The sequence below is a fragment of the Aegilops tauschii genome, chromosome 5 (assembly GCF_002575655.3).
Source record: "Aegilops tauschii subsp. strangulata cultivar AL8/78 chromosome 5, Aet v6.0, whole genome shotgun sequence".
Classification (NCBI taxonomy): domain Eukaryota; kingdom Viridiplantae; phylum Streptophyta; class Magnoliopsida; order Poales; family Poaceae; genus Aegilops; species Aegilops tauschii.
The window spans coordinates 474617786-474635634 of NC_053039.3; the positions used below are offsets into that span (position 1 = coordinate 474617786).

Sequence of the window (17849 nt, forward strand, 5' to 3'; positions counted from 1 at the left end):
GCTGTTGCACTATCTTTTCCTATTTTATGTCGTGGGTTTTCCCACGCTTCTTAAAAAGGCGCAGGAGGAACAGAGAATCAGAGGTGTTGAGTTTGGGAGGGAGGGACGGCCATCAGCCTCAGGATGGAGGATACCCGCATAGTTGCATCTCTGAAACAAGAAGAAGAAATCTTTTTGAACAGAATGTACTAAATTCTTGGAATCTACTTACATGTTGTTATATCAGCAAAAACTGAATTGCTGGTAAGAATGAACGCAAAAAGCGTGCAGGATTTTGGGAAGAAATATCCTCTTCATTGCTGATAAATATTCACAAGAGCACTGTTTTTCTAGGTCCTTCGCCTTCATATTTTGAGATGAAGAGAACTCTTGCTAATACCAGAGTAATCTATTCATCTAGTAGAATACATAACAGGAAAGGGGCATCAGTACACTGAGCCATCTAAGCTGGGAAAATATCTCCACCAATCTGTGCTATGAATAAGAGAATGCTAAGTATCAGAGGCCTCTATCATTGTTGACAAGGAAACTTGAAGACTAAAGGGGAACTCATTTAAGTCTGTAGAAATTCTTTTCTATCTGCGGCAGCAGTTTAGCTACTACGCTGTAGAACAGTTTACATTTTGTTGTGAGGACACAAATTAAACACATGGTGCATCAGAATCAGTATATATATTGAACAGTTTACATTTTGTTCTGTGAAGTGACTTGTGAAAACCAGATTTTTGGGTAGTTATTCCATCATGCGACTCTGCTTCTGGATTTTCCCTCGGACTATCCTCTGTGGTTGTTTTATTTTTTTGATAGCGTGAACACACAGGGGACTCGATCTTTGTGGTGACGTACACCTTGCCGCCGAACGGCTTTCCTTTTTCCAGCGCAAACTGTGGCTCCGCACCAACGATTACATGGCCAGTTATAGGCAGACGCATGCCAAGCAACTACTCAGCCGGGTCTTCTGCACACCATCACGGCAACAGACTCCTACGGCACCTGTGCACGTACGCACATTATCCTCAGGACCCGGCCTCTTCTCATCGTGAGCCAGCTGCTCCAGCGCATGAACCGGCCGTCGTCCCAGCTTGCTGTGAGTAGTCAGTGCGCCCGGATCTGATGCCCCTGGCCTAGCCCTACAGTGGTGGAATCCAACGCCAGCCTAGCTCACACACCACCACGCCACACGTGCACATACGCACACCACACACGCACACATGCGCGGTTTATTTTTTCCTAACAACTTTCCTTGAGACAACTGATTTTTGCGATTTCTTTGCGCTTGCCACGACTAAACTCCGTAAGGGCTTCTGAAGCTCTTCCTTGACAATCGTCTCGCGATTCTTTCCATCTTCACAAATATCTACACTGTTCTGTTTGGGATGGAAATTTAGTTAGAATGAGAAAATGTTACAAGATAATTGGCATCAAACTTGCATATGAAACTATGTGCCTTCTGAAGCTCTTCCTTGTCAATTGTCTCACGATTCTGTTCATCATCAGAAATATCTACAATGTTATGTTTGCGATGGAAGTGTGGTTAGAATAAGAAATGTTACAAGACAATTGGCATTAAACTTGCATATGAAATTATCTGCTGATAATACTTCAATACTACCTGCTTTTTATTTGCAGATGTTGTCATCTTGGTAGATTTTGGTGCCGAGGCCTTCTAACTCTGCTGATAGTCCTTCAAATTTATTTGGCAATTTACCGAGAGAAAACAAATGGGATGTAATAGTCCTTCTTGCAGCTTTGGTTCTCCGTATTGTCAGAGTACTCTGTGTTACCACTGGAAGTGTGAACTATTTTTAATTCATATGCTCATAGAGATATTAACAGTATATATACTCTTATTCTTCACAAAAATGTTAAGTGCATTTTTCTTCTGTATAAGGGTCCAAATGAGCTAATTGTTTCTGCAGCTATTAATAAATGGTGTGTGTGAACACCATATTTTACTGCAAGGTACAAATTTTAAAATGCAATAACACATTGGAAATGTATTTGAACTACTATGACTTCAAGGATCGAACTAAGATCAAGCTACATGTGTTGACATGTTTGCTTGTCGGAATTGCATATATCCTTCACAATAGTTCTATACGGATTCTATCCACAGTGAATTTTATTAGCCTGTTTTCTCCATTCTGACCATTTTTTGCTTTACAGTCTATACATCCCTACTGCCAAGTTCTTAAGCTGCAGCTGGGCGTCACGAGAGTTGGAGGCCATTGTCGGCGGCTTACCATTGGCGAAGGTAAAACCTAAAGAGACAAGGACAGGAGCATGGGGCTGTGCGGTGTGGTCTGTCGCCGGCAGCGGTGTACCATTGGCGAATTTCGAATTTTGCGTTTCAAGGCCTCCATGGAGTTCGGCCACCAAAAGGAATTTCCGCTTTGACATCCACTATAAGTACTATTAGTGATAAGAAGGCCTAAAAAGGGTGGCAGCAGGACTTCTTAGGGCTCACTTCTTATTAACGCTACGTCAAGTGTACTTATACATGGATTTAAAGAAAAGAGAGAACGACCGGTTGGAAAAACAATATTGTACAATAGATAACCTTGGTATTTTAACAAGTACTTGCCTGAGTTTCTCAGGAGTGATCCCAAGAGCAACGTCGCATACTGGGCAGGACTCGATCTCCTCTTCATCTATTTTCTTCATAATACACTCCCGGCAAACTGCATATACACGAACATGGTTGTAATACAGGCAGGCATGCAAGTATCATACAAAGATTTGAAAGAACCAAATTTATAATTGCTCACTTGTCACCTCACATTGGACAGTTCCTACGTATACGCTATATGGTTGGTCTGTCGTCGTAAACCAGCAGCGAAACACTCTCTCCTCAAAAGTGAGCACGCTTCGGCCGCTCCGCATCTCCCTAGCCCCCCGTCCTGCTCTGATCCCGAGCTCCAAACCGAATTCTCCTCACAAACTAGCGGCCGATCTCTGCCAAAGGAGATGGATGCCGGCGGTAGTAGTAGGAACATGACTACCAGGAAGAGGAAATCAACCGCAACCGAGGTTGAGGGCTAACAGGCTCCGGTGCCGGAGGCAGCGGTTGAACACGATGGAGGCGGTTGAACATGATGGAGGCGGATCGCACGATGGGTCAAGATAGACGAGATCTCAACCTCATCCACAACCCCACCCCCCCCCCCCCTCCCCCCACCCCCTCCGGACGACATGCTCCGGAAGATAATCTCGCTCCTCCCTATCAAGCAAGGCGGTCGCACACAGATCCTCGTGAAACGCCGCCTTTTTATAGTTCGACTTTCCTATGATTCAAATAGAATCAAAAAACCTTTGGGCCTTAGGAAAACTAACACCATTTTCCTTTTTGAAATAGTGGGGGGAGGGTGGTTCAACCATCTCAATATTGTTTCAACGAGAGACCAATGTCTTAAGATAAACTTGATAACCGACATTAGTGCCACTAATCATGCCGCAATCAACACCAAAATACATTTATGATCTAGATGCAATTTCAACTTCTTTCGTGGCAGCGCTTTCAAGGAGGAATAAAGAAAGCATTGCGTCTCCATCGCCCCTTTCAGATGAAAACGGTCAAGACAAAAAATTGCATCATGTGCGAATTGACCTGCAATATCCGCCATACCTAGGGGCTGCTACCTTAGCGTCCTATGTGTGAGCAGAGACGGGCACCGCCATGTTTGATGTCAATTGGAAGCCATCGGTGGGCCCTTGCACCATCAATGATGGATGCTGCCACTGTAGACGTGGGCCTCCACGTGCAGCCGCTGCCCGCGCACTGCACAACTAAAATGTGGGCCCCAATCACCATGTGCAACTGGTCCAATTTGATAGTGTCTTGAGAAGCAATCAGAGAATGTTTCTACGAATATAATTGTTCAATTACCTGTATTTCTATAAATAATTGCAACTAATGATTTTTCATAGATTTCCAAGATTAATTGTAATTAATGCAACAAATGTTGTTTCCAAATTATGGTGATGTGATAGATACATCATTGGAGCAGCGTCGGACGTTAGATGTAGATGGTTGAATAGCTGTGAACGTCTAGATTCACCAAACTAATGAGTTTAGAAGTAGCAGTAGATTTACTCATTGATTCTAAGTAGATTGAGCTTTTCTTAAGTGTCAATTGGTTTAGATTAAATAAAATTTAGTTTAGTGAAAAAGGGTAACCTGTACTTTTCTAGAAAATTGCAAGTGAACAAAAAAAATTGTAAGTTGCACTTTCACTAAATTGTTGCATGGCCACCTCTATGGGCGTGTCCTGCACATACGCTACTTGGTAGCCGCCATGTTAAGTCACGACCCCGTTTCCGTTCCCCCGGTGACCCTCTCGTCGTCGGAGCTCGGTATCCTGGACATTCACTTGGTTGAGGAAGAGGAATTCGTTCAAAATTTCGTGTGGGGCGCCTGCCTCTGCGTTGTTCACATGCGTTCACTTCCAACCACGTCCTCGCTCGGGGCTACATCATGGTGTCTTTCTGTAGTAGCTCCGGTGCAAGTGGCTACTGGAGAGGAAACGCCATCAATAGTCTTGGACACAATGTGTCACACCTGTTGAGAATCATGGAACACGTCGTGTAGTCTGAGATCCATGAGACACAAAGATAGAAAACCTCTGTCGAGGCCACTGATCTAGGGATCGACACCCTATCCCATTATGCGGCTCCCCAGGTACCGCATGAAGAATAGTGGATCATGGAGAAGGTGGTCTTCAAGGATAAAGATTTTCCTTTCAAGAAGAGAAATTGGGTTGCCTTTGCTTTCGCTAAGAACAACGAAATTGTCCAGCTGCAGCCGATCCCGACTAGTGCTTCTCCAACTCCAAGGATTTCTGACAAACATAGTACATCTCGTCGGCCAACATCGATTCATGGAGGAGGAGATTTCTTTCAAGAAAGGGAAAGCCGACGTGGTCGAAGTAATCGACATTAGCGATGATGATAGTGTTGTCCCAGTCGCACCTACCCAGATCACGGGGACTGTTCTCAAGAAGAAGTGGCCACGGGAGGAAAACGTGGTCGCGGCCATGGTCCTGCTCATGGTTGTGGATGTGGACACGGACGCCGACCAAGCTCTGCAGGTAAGTTGGCCCGGGCTGCTTCGTCCGTACAAGGAAACCGGTGTTGGCTAATAGCGCCCTCTTCTCCAGTGCCAAACAAGTCCCTGTTCACAACACCACCACCTTCTCCAGTGGCCGATGGGCATCTCCTGGTTCAAAGTAGTTCAAGTGATGAAAGTTTGGAATTGGACGAATTCGCATGCAATCAAGAGTCTCGGGAATTCGCACTAGAACAACAACGGCGGTTCTTGGATCTAGACACCACCGACCGAGAGACAGACGGGACACCAGACGATAATAGAGGACAACATAACCAAGGATGGCCGTGTGCAGCGAAGGATGGACGAGAATAGAGGACAACATAACCAAGGATGGTCGTGTGTAGCGAAGGATGGACGAGAATAGAGGACAACATAGCCTTTGCAAAGTGGTCACCCATGTTGTTGTGCGAATTGGCACGCAGCATCCGCCATGACCCAGGGGCCACTACCCTAACGTGCTTTGCATGAGTAGCGACAGGCACCACCATGTTTGATGCCGACTAGAAGACGTCGGTGCACCCTTGCCCCCATCAAAGATAAACATTGCCAATGCCGAGAAGGGCCTCCATGTGCAACCGTGGCGCGTGCACTAGACAACAACCGCCAGCGCGCCCTCGGACAACACATGCCATCATGTTCGTTTGTTGATTCGAAGTAGATTATAGTTTTTCTTAAGAACCAATAAGTTTAGAAAAATCAACTTTAGTTTACTAAATAAGTGTAACCTGCACGTTTCTACGAAAATGCAACTAAATAAAAAAAGTGTAAGTTGCACTTTCACTGAATTGTTGCACTTTTCTAAATTGAACGAGACTTCAGAAAGTATTATCGGCTTAGGCATAGATGGAGAAGAGCCCATCAGAATGACCTGAGGAGTGTGTAGCAGCTTTGATGGCCACGCACTAGCATAGACCGTAACCAGCCAAAACCACTAGACCATCACTAGAAGAGCTTTTGAACAAATCCCGGCTACTGCACAGCCTTGCACAGTGGGTAAAGAAACAAAATTACCACAACAAAGAAACAAAGGAACTGTAAACCAAAAATGCCTACATAAACTTTTTAGATTCTTTGTCTAGCAGGTCTACGGCTAGGCTAACCTCTTTCTTTTGCCCCTTCTACCTTTGCACGGTCCAACAAAAATGAGAAAGATATGCAGATATAGAGTCCTAGGTAGGCTGACCGATTGATGGATGATTGAACGACGAGCATGAGCGGATGACCGAGAGCGGAGCAGCTAGGTACTGCAATGGCAGGGGAGGGAGGCTGTCTTCATCGTGCTCCATCACGAACTCATTGGCCGGAGCACTCACCGGCCTCTGGACCTCGTCCTTCGGCTTGCAGCTCAGCCACCGCCTGAGTCAGCTAGGGCAGACCGGCTCGTCATGTCATAAGATCTCCATCCAGCCTCCACTGAGATCTCCTCGATCGGCCATATCTTCCTCCTACTGTTGTGCATTGCGGATCGAGTCCAGGCGTCCGCCGTCTGCAAGCATTGGCGCCGGGTAGCCCTGCTGCCCCTGCAGAACCCGTCCCCGCTGCCATGGCTCCTCAAGCCCACCACTGCCCGGACCGACAGCTACAAGATCTTCGGCGGCTCCGTTGATCTGCGCCCAGCCCTCTCTGACGAGGACCGTGGGGTACATTTTTGTGGATCTCCTCCGGGAGGGTGGGTCATGATGATCCCCGCAGCCACCATGTCTGCCGCCCCGTCTTCTGGTGCCTGCGTGGTCGCTGCCATAATGCCTTCTACCGCCCAGGCATGGAGTGTTGGACGTCCCCGCCGGCAGAGATGATGGCCCCGCCCAATGCCTAGGACCTGACTTACCACCACGGATAGTTCTGGACCGTCGACTCAGATGATGACCTCTACTGCTACAAGGCCGGACTTTTGACATCTACACATACCATTGTACAACATGCCTACGAGAGCCGTGCTCCTTAGACGAACATGGCACACAGGAAGATCGTATCCGGCTACGTCCTGCTCTCCACCTCTGGTGCCGATCTGCTAATGGTGAGGAGATTCATCTCGCCGTTGAGAGGCCGCACGTCGCGGTTCCAGTTGTTCAGGCTACAGAGCAACAGGAGGGCCGGCCGGCTTCCTGGTCCTGGGGCGTCTACCAGATGACCGGGCAAGTGCTCTTCCTCAGCCGGGCCTGATCCAAGGCCTTCGGCAAAGGACACGCCGGCAGACCGGGTTAGATCTACTTCCACGACGACGTCTACCCTGGTGGTCTGCACAGTGTCCTCCAGCAGAACGAGTATCCCTGCGCCGACGCCGGCTGGTGGCGTTACTCAATCCACAGTGAGATCGAGCATTGCCTGCCATGGTCTCCCCCCTCAGACATCTCGCCGTGCGTTTGGTACCACCATTAATTGAGCTGTACCCAGCAGGTTCAGTTTGAGGCCTCATACAAATATCTATAAGTTTAATTAGAGTCTTTGTTGTTTGTATTTGCTCCTCGTCAGTGTTTCTTTGCTGTTGTACTCTTTGATTTGGTTGTTGTTGTAATAATTGAACCTGAAAGTTTGCTGTATGTGTGCTAAATTTGAAGTCTGTTTTCGAACTCATTTCATCTATATGAAATTGTGAACTATTTAGAGTTTTAGACTGCTACTATATTGGTTGTTTAACTTATTTGTATGAATTTTTGCTGTAAATTCTAATTCCGACTTTGATATTTTCCACAGTGTGGTCAGGAGTGCACACAACTTCTTATTGTATCGCATTATTGCATCTGTCGGTGGCAGAGGAGTTTTTCATGTCTCCCCTGTTTGCATTGAGATGAGATAATCTGCAACTGAAGATTTGATGTGTTTTCAGGTATACAACAACTAGTAGTGAATGTATGTTGTAGACTCTAGCTAGTCTGTGTATCACCATTATTCTTCACTGATGTGTTTTAGCGGCATATACTTACTACATCGTTAATGTGTTTGTCGTTGAACCTGAAACTTCCGTATCCTGTTTGTTGTATGTGCTTAATTTGAAGGCGTTTTTCGAACTCATTTCATTTATGAAATTGTAATGTATTTACCTGATACTAGCTACATATATAGGTTGTCTGGTTTCTATATGCTTCTCATTTTTTTCTTGCTTTCCTAGTGTTTGAAATATGTGTATGATTTTCTGTTGTAAATTCTAATTCATATTTTGATATTTTCTGCCGTATTTTTTCTAGTGCACAAAATTTCTGATTGTATCGTATGGTTGCATCTATCAGTGGCAGAGGTGTTTTTTATGTCTCCCCTGTTTGCATTGAGATGAGATGATCTGCAACTGAATATTTGATGTGTGCTCAGGTGTAGAGATCAACTAGTACTGATTGTATGTTGAGCACTCTAGTATTTATTAGATGACCCTTCTTCACTTCTCAGCCGAATGTTTGATGTGTTTTAGCGTTTTCCATTTATGCCACTGAAGAAACCTCACTTTGTTGAATACAAGATCATAAATGGGCACACTGCGGCTGGTTTAACGATGTGAGCCAGACAAAGCAAATGGAAGTTATGCTATTACATTGGGCTTCATTATCAAGCCGTTACATCTAAGCTCTACGTATATTTACTATGCCCTCTTGGCACTCTAAATTGTATCTAGGAAGAGCATATGTACATAGCCAGAGCAGACTGAGCCAGACAAAATGGGACAGGCTGGTTCACTTAGGAGAATATTTCCCATGTTCATATATAACCAATAACTTGTTATTTTATATAACATGGAAATGTTTTTTCTTGCATTGACTGTGATCCACAAGACCAGCGAAATGAAAGAAGGTGTCCAGGCATGAACATAGGCAAAAATTTATGTTTTCTTGTTAGTACTCCCTCTATCTCAAAATGTAAGTGTCAAAAAAAGTCTTAAATTTTGAGACAGAGGGAGTAGCATTTAAACGATCATTGATGCATCTTACTAGTTTAATCATCATTCATCGACTTGTCTCCGGAGGTCATGTGGTGAGCCTCAATGCCATGATTTAATTTTTCCTGCTATCTTCTAATCCTCCAATCCAAGATGGGGAACCAACACAGATCGGTAAATCTCTGTTGTTGATGTAGTACGGCTGGCATGCCAACACCATGTAATCCCACTATTTCTATAGCTATTTGACAAAGGCGTGCAAACAAAGAGAATGCCGTGGCCAAGAGCATAGTGCAATTCAATCAAGGAAGCTAGATGGTTCATATTCACTGCAAACCAAGTTATATACTTGTCGTGTTGCTGCTAATGGGATTCACAGAACACCTCTGCTAGCACAACATCGGCGGGATCCCAGAAAGAGGAAATCAGCCGCAATCGAGGTTGAGGGCTAACTAGCTCCGGTGCCGGCAGCAGCAATTGAACACGATGGAGGCCGAGAGGGTGAACACATACGAGATCTCGAACTGATCCGCACCCCCCCCCCCCCCCCCCCCCCGCCCCACCCGGACAACATGCTCCAAAAAATAATGTCGCTCCTCCCTATCAAGCAAGGCGGTCGCACCCACACCCTCGTGAAACGGCACCTCTTTATATTGCGACTTTCCTATGATTCAAATAAATCGAAAAATCTTTGGGCCTTAGGAAAACTAACACCATTTTCCTTTTTGAAATGGTCGGGGGAAGGGGGGGTTAAACCATCTCAAATATAGATTAGTGATAAACTGTAACCTAGACTTTTCTAGAAAATTGCAACTTTAACAAAAAAAATGTAAGTTGCACTTTCACTAAATTGTTGCATGGCCACCTCTACAGGCGCGTCCTACACATTCCCTACTCGGTGGCCGCCTTGGTAAGGTCCCGGCCCCATCTCCGTTCCCCCGGTGGCCCTCTCGTCGTCGGAGCTCAGTATCCTGGACATTCACTTGGTCGAGGAAGAGGAATTCGTTCAGAGATTCATGCGGGACACCTGCCTCTGCGTTGTTGACATGCGTTCACTTCCAACCATGGCCTCGCTCGGGGCTGCGGCATGGGGTTTTTCTGGAGTAGCTCCGGTGCAAGTGGCTACTGGAGAGGAAACGCCATCAAAATGATTGGCCACAAGGTGGAATCACACCTGTGGAAAATCATGGAACACGTCGTGCTATCCGAGATCCACGTGACACAAAGACAGACAACCTCTATCGAGGCCACTGATCTAGGGATCGTCACCCTATCCCATGATGTGGCTTCCGGGTACCGCATGAAGCACAGTGGATCATGGAGAAGGTGGTCTTCGAGGATAAGGATTTGCCTTTCAAGAAGAGAAAATGGGTTGCCTTTGCTTTCCCTAACAACAACGAAATTGTCCCGTTGCAGCTGATCCCGGCTAGTGCTTCTCCAACTCCAAGGATTTTTGACAAACATAGTCCATCTCCTCAGCCAGCACCGATTCATGGAGGAGAAGATTTCGCTCAAGAAGAGGAAAGCTGATGTGGTCGAAGTAATCAACATTAACGATGATGATAGTGCCATCCCAGTCGCACACCTACGCAGATCTTGGGGACTGTTCTCAAGAAGTTGCCATGGGAGGCAAACGCGGTCGCGGCCGTTGTCCTGGTGATGGTAGTGGATGTAGATGTGAACGCCGACCAAGCTCTGTAGGTAAGTCAGCCCGGGCTGCTTCGTCCTCACAAGGAAAACGGTGTTGGCTAATAGCGCCCTCGTCTCCAATGCCTAACAAGTGCCTGTTCACAATGTCACCACCTTCTCCAGTGGTTGATGGGCATCTCTTGGTACAAAGTAGTTCCAAGGATGAAAGTGATGGAAGTTTGGAATTGGACGAATCCGCTCGCAACGAAGAGGCTCAGGAATTCGCACAGGAACAAAGACGGTTGTTCTTGGATCTGGAAACCACCAACCAAGAGACAGACGAGACGCCAGATGAGAACAGAGGACACCAAAACCAAGTACGACCGTGCGTCGCGGCGCAGGAAGGCCGCAAGGTGTGCGTTCTGTCAGAGAAGAAAGGGAGCACAAAACAAAATTGTGGAGGCAGCGGGAGCAGCGTAGACAGAGTGAACTCACATATGTAGTAGCACTGGACGAAGGCGCACGCCTCCCGGAAGTAGCCTTTGCAAAGTGGTCACCCATGTTGTTGTGCGATCGAACCGCTGCCATTACACACCTGTGTGAATTGCCATGCAGCATCCGCCATGATCCAGGGGCCACTACCCAATGTCCTTTACATGAGTAGAAACGGGCACCACCATGTTTGATGCCGACTGGAAGATGTCGGTGCACCCTTGCCCCATCAAAGATAAACATTGCCACTACCGAGAAGGACCTCCACGTGCAACCGTTGCGCATGCACTAGACAACAACCGCCCACGCGCCCTCGGCCAACGCATGACCATCATGCAGACACCAGCACACTGTAGTCCAAAACACGATAATCGCAGGACCTTGGCAACACTATCTGCCCAGCTGGCCCAAGCAAGAACGCACAAATCTGTCGTCATGCTCTTTTGTTGATTCAAAGTAGATTTGAGTTTTTCTCCAGAACCAATCAACTTAGAAAAATCAACTTTAGTTTACTAAATAAGTGTAGCCTGCACTTTCTACAAAAATGCAACTATATAAAAAAGTGTAAGTTGCACTTTCACTGAACTGTTGCACTTTCCTAAATTGAATGGGACTTCAGAAAGTATCGTCAGCTTAGGCATAGACGGAGAAGAGACCATCAGAATGAGCTGTGCAGTGTGCAGCCAGTTGTTCAGCTCGCTCGGTGTGCAGCTTTGACGGCCACACACCGGCATAGGCCGTTACCAGCCAAAACCACCACCACGGGACAAACCGAAGGCATCTCACCTAGAAGATCTTTTGAACAAATCACGGCTACCGCAGCCTGGGACTGGTGCGAGCGAGGAGGAGAGAGGGCAGGGAAAGGGACCGGGCGCAGCCGGCCCGAGGAAGTCGCCGTTCGCGATCCAGTTCGTTCGAGCAGGTTCAAATTTGGATGGATGGGTCTACGGCGAGGGCGATGCTGGTCCGGAGCTCGTAGTTTGTGCGCGGAATTGGGGTTCCCTGTGCCCGATAGTTTCGGTGTTCAAGTTTGTGCCGGGGCCATTATGATCGATTTTGTATAGTATAATACGGTGGTTGTCTGTTTAGGTGGGTGAGGAAATCGCTCCACTTGCTTGATGGATGGGCGTGTTGAGTTAGCTTTACTTTTCCCCATGGTGTTAGTTATATATCGTCGTCGTGGTCTTCTTCTTCTTCTTCTTCTTCTTCTTATGCTTCTTCTTCTTCTTCTTCTTCTTCTTCCTAATGAATTGTCTGTATGTATGGAGACGATAGATTGATGCTCTTATCCTTAAGTCCTACTGGGGATCGAGGTAACTTTGTTGCGGTCTATGGCAAAATCGTGATTTATATTTCCAGCAGGTCCAGGAGATCTGTTAAAGTCATCATTTCATTGTGTTATTGTGGGCTTGGTGAGTTTGGAGTAATCCAAAATGAGCGCCAAGATAACGGTAACCTACAAGAGGAAGCGTGGGACGTCTCCCGCTCACGGGGCTGATGCTCAGTGGGCCGATTCCGATGATGATGTGTTGAACGGATATGGTCATGTAAAGAAGGTTGACTCTATCTCCTTTTCGGCGTTATAGAATTGTTGATATTTGATGTTATTTTGGTTGAACCTGGCTGTCTGCCATTATTGATTTTCCCGCCTTCTTAGATGGTAATTTTTTGCACCTTTTTTAAGGAGGGCGCAAAAGTTGCTGCGTGGAATAGTACAATATGAGCCACGTGTTTGTACAACTCTATCATTGTGTCTTTGAAAATAGTGTGATATCAATATGATGCAAAGACACTTGTATCTCAAGATGTCAATAGCTGGATATGTTCTCAGAACACTATATTATTTGTTTTATATTTGATATATGCCACACGTGTTTTTAGAACTCTATCATTAATTGTGTCTTTGGAAATCGTTGATGTTTGATGTTATTTCTGTTGAATCTGGCTGACTACGTTAGTTCTGTTGTAGGGCGGAAAAGTTGCTGCGCCGAATAGTACAATATGAGCCACATGTTTGTAGAGCTCTGTCATTCCTGTCTTTGGAATTGTGTGATACAAATATGATGTAATGACATTTGTATCTAAAGATGTCAATAGCTGGATTTCTCAAAGTATTATATTTTTTATGCTAAGCAAATATAAGTATATGCTCTTGTTTATATTATGCCATAAATTTAATTACCTTACTACATGATAGATCAAAGCTCTTATCCTTATATACTGAGTTCTGCGGCGAAGTCCCGATCTATATTTCCAGCAAGTCTCAGGAGAATACATATCGCCATCGTTTTGTAATGTTATGTAGGCTCGCCGGAGTGGTGTTTTGGCACGGTTCGACATGAGCGCCAAGATCACATTAACCCATAATGGGAAGCATGGCACATCACTCGCTCAGACGGCTGATGGAGCGACTCCGGAGGCTCCTCCTGTTTCTAGCGGTGGGGTTGCCGATAGCGAAGCCCTGGAAGACGCGGCGGACATTGGTAACGACCTTATCGTTGTAGGACTGTTGATGTTTGATATTATTTCTATTGCATCTGTCTGTCCATATTAATCCTGCCGTTACTGACTTTCGCTCCTTTTAAGATTGCAAATTTTCGCGGCTTTATAAAGGAGGGCACAAAAGTTGCTGTGCCCACCGGTACAACTCGAGCCACATGATCTTAAGAAAACTGATAGCGAAGGGTCGGGGTCAGGCCCCTTGGTTTTTCTCTATTTATTTTCTCCTTTTCTTCTCACCACCTCACGATACAATAACCACAAATACATGCTCGCACCACGACAAGTTAAATTGATAGGCTTCACTGATTGCAACAGCCTGGATTGTCAGAGGAAATCCCAGAACACACACACGCACGCGAGGTGGATTCAGACTCTTCTCTGAAGAAACACGGACGAACCGAACGAAAGTTCAGAGAGGAGACAGAGTCATTTGGCGACGCGCACACTGCGACGTCTTTTTTGTTTCACTTTTATTCAGATAAGCAACAGTACATCCGAAAACCATGCCCACGATGCACTTCATCCGCGCCATCCCACGGTGGCAATCGTGGCCAAGTCCTCGCACGTTTACAGGAAACAAACTAACTGAAAACTATCCTATGACCAGGACCAAGCCACAACGTGAACTCAGAGCACGTTTCTGACTTTATTACATAAGTTTAAACTGAAACTAAATAGACATCTTCAGGTCTGTCAGGTTTAACATAACATTTCACCCCTTTAAACATGACGTCCTGAACTCACCTCAAGCACTCCTATTTTCTCTTTCAACACCTGAAACTGAAACCTTGGGAGGGCTTTAGTCAGGATGTCTGCATGTTGCTCTCCAGTACTGACGTGCTCCACCTCAATCTTTCCTTCCTCAACACATTGTCTGACGAAGTGGTAGCGCACATCAATGTGTTTGCTTCTTTCATGGAACACAGGATTTTTACACAGTGCAATAGCCGATTGATTATCCACTTTGATCTTGACCTTGGCTTGCTCATAGCCTAGCAATTCTTCAACTAATCTTGCTAGCCACACTCCCTGACAAGCAGCAGAAGCAGCAGCCACATATTCTGCCTCACATGATGATTGAGCGACAATCTTCTGTTTCTGAGTCATCCAAGACACTAGGCAATTGCCATAGTAGTACAGCACCCCCGTAGTGCTTTCCCGATCATCAATGTCACCTGCGTGGTCACTGTCAGAGTAACCCAACAGTTGTGGTTTTCCTTCAGTTTTCTTGTAGCTACAGCCCAAACTGAGTGTGCCTTTCACATATCTTAATATGTGTTTTACTGCTGTTATATGATCCTTGGTTGGCCTTTCCATGAATCTGCTGACATATCCAACTGCAAAGCTGAGATCTGGTCTTGTGTGCAACAAATACCTTAAACTCCCAACTATGCTTCGATATTCAGTTGGATCAACTTCCTCAGCCTGACTTGTTCTCGACAGTTTCAGTCTTGGCTCCATAGGTGTGTGACTTCCATTACAGTTTGTCATCCCCATCTTTTCAAGTATGCGTGAAGCATAGCCAGTTTGACAAAGAGTAATGCCCTTCTCTGATTGCTTTACCTCTATGCCCAAGTAATAGCTCAATAGACCCAAATCTGTCATGTTGAACCTGAATTTCATCTGCCTTTTGAAATCCTCAATGGCTTGCTCACTTCCTCCTGTGATGACTAGATCATCCACATACACACCCACAATCAGTGCAGAACCACCTGCTTTCTTCCTGTACAGACCAGACTCTGAAGGACACTTTTCAAAGCCTAGTTCAGAGAGTGTTGCATCCAGCTTGGAGTTCCATGCCCTTGGCGCTTGTTTGAGCCCATACAACGCCTTGTGCAAGCGATACACCTTACTGTCCTTCCCTTCTATCTCATGGCCTGGCGGCTGGGTCACATATACCTCTTCAACCAGATCACCATTTAGGAAGGCCGACTTGACATCCATTTGGTGTATTTTCCATCCAAACTGAGCTGCAAGTGCAATTAGTAGCCTGACAGATTCTAGACGAGCTACAGGTGCAAACACTTCCTCATAATCAATACCTTGTCGCTGAGCATACCCCTTTGCGACTAGCCTTGCCTTGTGCTTGACAACCTTGCCGTCTGGATCTTTCTTCAACTTATAGACCCATTTTACCCCAATTGGCTTGTGTCCTCTTGGCAGGTCACACAACTCCCAAGTATGGTTTTCCTCTATTGATGCCAGTTCCTCCTTCATGGCCCTTTTCCAGCACAGTTCTCCAAGTGCCTCAACATGGCTTGAAGGTTCTTCCAAACCGAACAGACATAGCCCTGCATCAGCCTGTTTGATTTCTATGGTTTCTTCATAGATCTCCTCGAGCAAGCGCTCGCCTTGTGGACCCAGCGATGGCTCGGTATATGGTGTGCCTGGAGATGCTTGGAAGTGAGTTGGGGTCACAGGAGAGCTCTCCAAATCGATCGGAATAGCGACACCATCGTTTGCTTGCCGATTCTTGAAGGTCTGCCGAGGCGCTGCAGGAGATTTCGTTGCCGTGGCAGCGCTTTCCGCTACGTCTCCAATCTCTTCTGAATCTTGCTCGTTCGGATAGAACACAACAAAAAAATCTGGATCTTTTTCTTCAACTAACTCCAAAGAGCTCCAATTCCATGGCCTATCTTCTTCAAACACCGCATCCCGTGTGATGACCAGCTTCTTGCTCTCTGGATCATACATGCGATAGGCCTTTGATCCGGTTTCATATCCAATCATCACCATTTGCTTGCTTCTGTCAGCTAGTTTGGTCTGTCCCGGCCCAACTTTCTTCACATGAGCGGTGCAACCAAATGTACGCAGGTGTTGCACAGAGGGCTTTCTCTCATGCCATGCCTCATAGGGTGTCATCCCTTTCACACTCTTTGTAGGAGCTCGGTTCAGCAGGTACACAGCGGTAGTCACGGCTTCACCCCAAAACCTTGCAGGCATGCCCATACTCTTGAGGAGGCTCCTCGCCATCCCCACGACGGTTTGATTTCTTCTCTCAACCACCCCATTGTGCTGAGGTGTATAGGGTGCTGTCCTGAAATGCTTGATGCCGTGGCGTTCACAGTAATCAACGAACTCGGCAGAGGTGAATTCGCCACCCCTGTCAGTGCGCAGCGCCTTTAGTTTCAGGTTCTTCTCAACCTCAGCTGCAATCTGCACTTTCTTGATGGCTTCCAATGCCTCCTCCTTACTACGCAGCAACACAATCCACATGTATCGAGAATAGTCATCGACCAGAAGCAGAAAGTAACGCTTACCACCTGGGGTCGGAGGTGTGATGGGTCCACAGAGATCCCCATGCCATAGGTCTAGCTGTTTAACTGCTCGGTATGCTGCTTGTGCCGGGAACGGAAGTCGTTTCTGCTTTGCAATCATACAACCATCACACACCTGATTAACTTGCTTGAGCTGCGGCATTCCTTCGACCATCTCCTCGGCTGCCAGTGCACAGAGTGAACGGAAATTTACATGCCCGTACCTCATGTGCCACAACCACGCATCTTCCTTTGCGTGTGCAAGCAAACAGACCGGCTCTGACGGTTGGATGTTGAGAATATACATGCGATTGCCAGTTCGAGGCACTCTTGCGAGCACATTTCTCTGTCTGTCCCAAACTGTCATCACACCGTTCTCCCCTGAGTACTTGCATCCATTCTCATCTAACTGACCAAGGCTAATGATGTTGTTCTTCAGTCTGGGTATGAAGTAAACATCTGACAGTATGCGATGCTCCCCTGTCAGGCACTTCATCAGCACTGCACCACGTCCAACTATTTCCACTGCAGAGCCATCCCCAAAGCGCACTTTTCCACGCACTGACTGATCCAACTCAACAAACTTCTCTGAATTACCTGTCATGTGATTGCTGGCTCCTGTGTCTAGGTACCAGGATGTGTCCTGGCTCCCTGTGAGCTTGGGCACCACTTTCTCCTCATTGAGGAACACCTGTTGTGTCGGTTCTGGTTCAGACATTGTGAGCTCACAAACTTCCATCATGAGAAGCCCGGGGTCATCTTCATCCTCTGCTTGAGCAAAGTTTGCATTCTCCTTCTTGGGCTCCGGGCAATCAGACCTGAAATGCCCTGTTTCATTGCAATTGAAACATCTCACCTTGGTTATGTCAAACTTGCGGTGTTTTTTCTGCTTGCCGCGGTCACTGCTCTCGCCGCGTCCAGCCTGCCCACCGTCGGCGCGGTCACCACGCCCACGGCCACGGCCGCGGCCGCCACCACGGCCGCGTCCGCCACCACG

At 46.6% G+C, this 17849-nt stretch overlaps 2 pseudogenes; one reads left to right on the plus strand and one right to left on the minus strand.

The window, feature by feature from the left end:
* Positions 1-549: 549 nt before the first annotated feature.
* Positions 550-3623, minus strand: LOC141023040 (uncharacterized; annotated as a pseudogene).
* Positions 3624-6325: 2702 nt separating this feature from the next.
* On the plus strand, positions 6326-7486 carry LOC109743830 (uncharacterized; annotated as a pseudogene).
* Positions 7487-17849: the final 10363 nt, after the last annotated feature.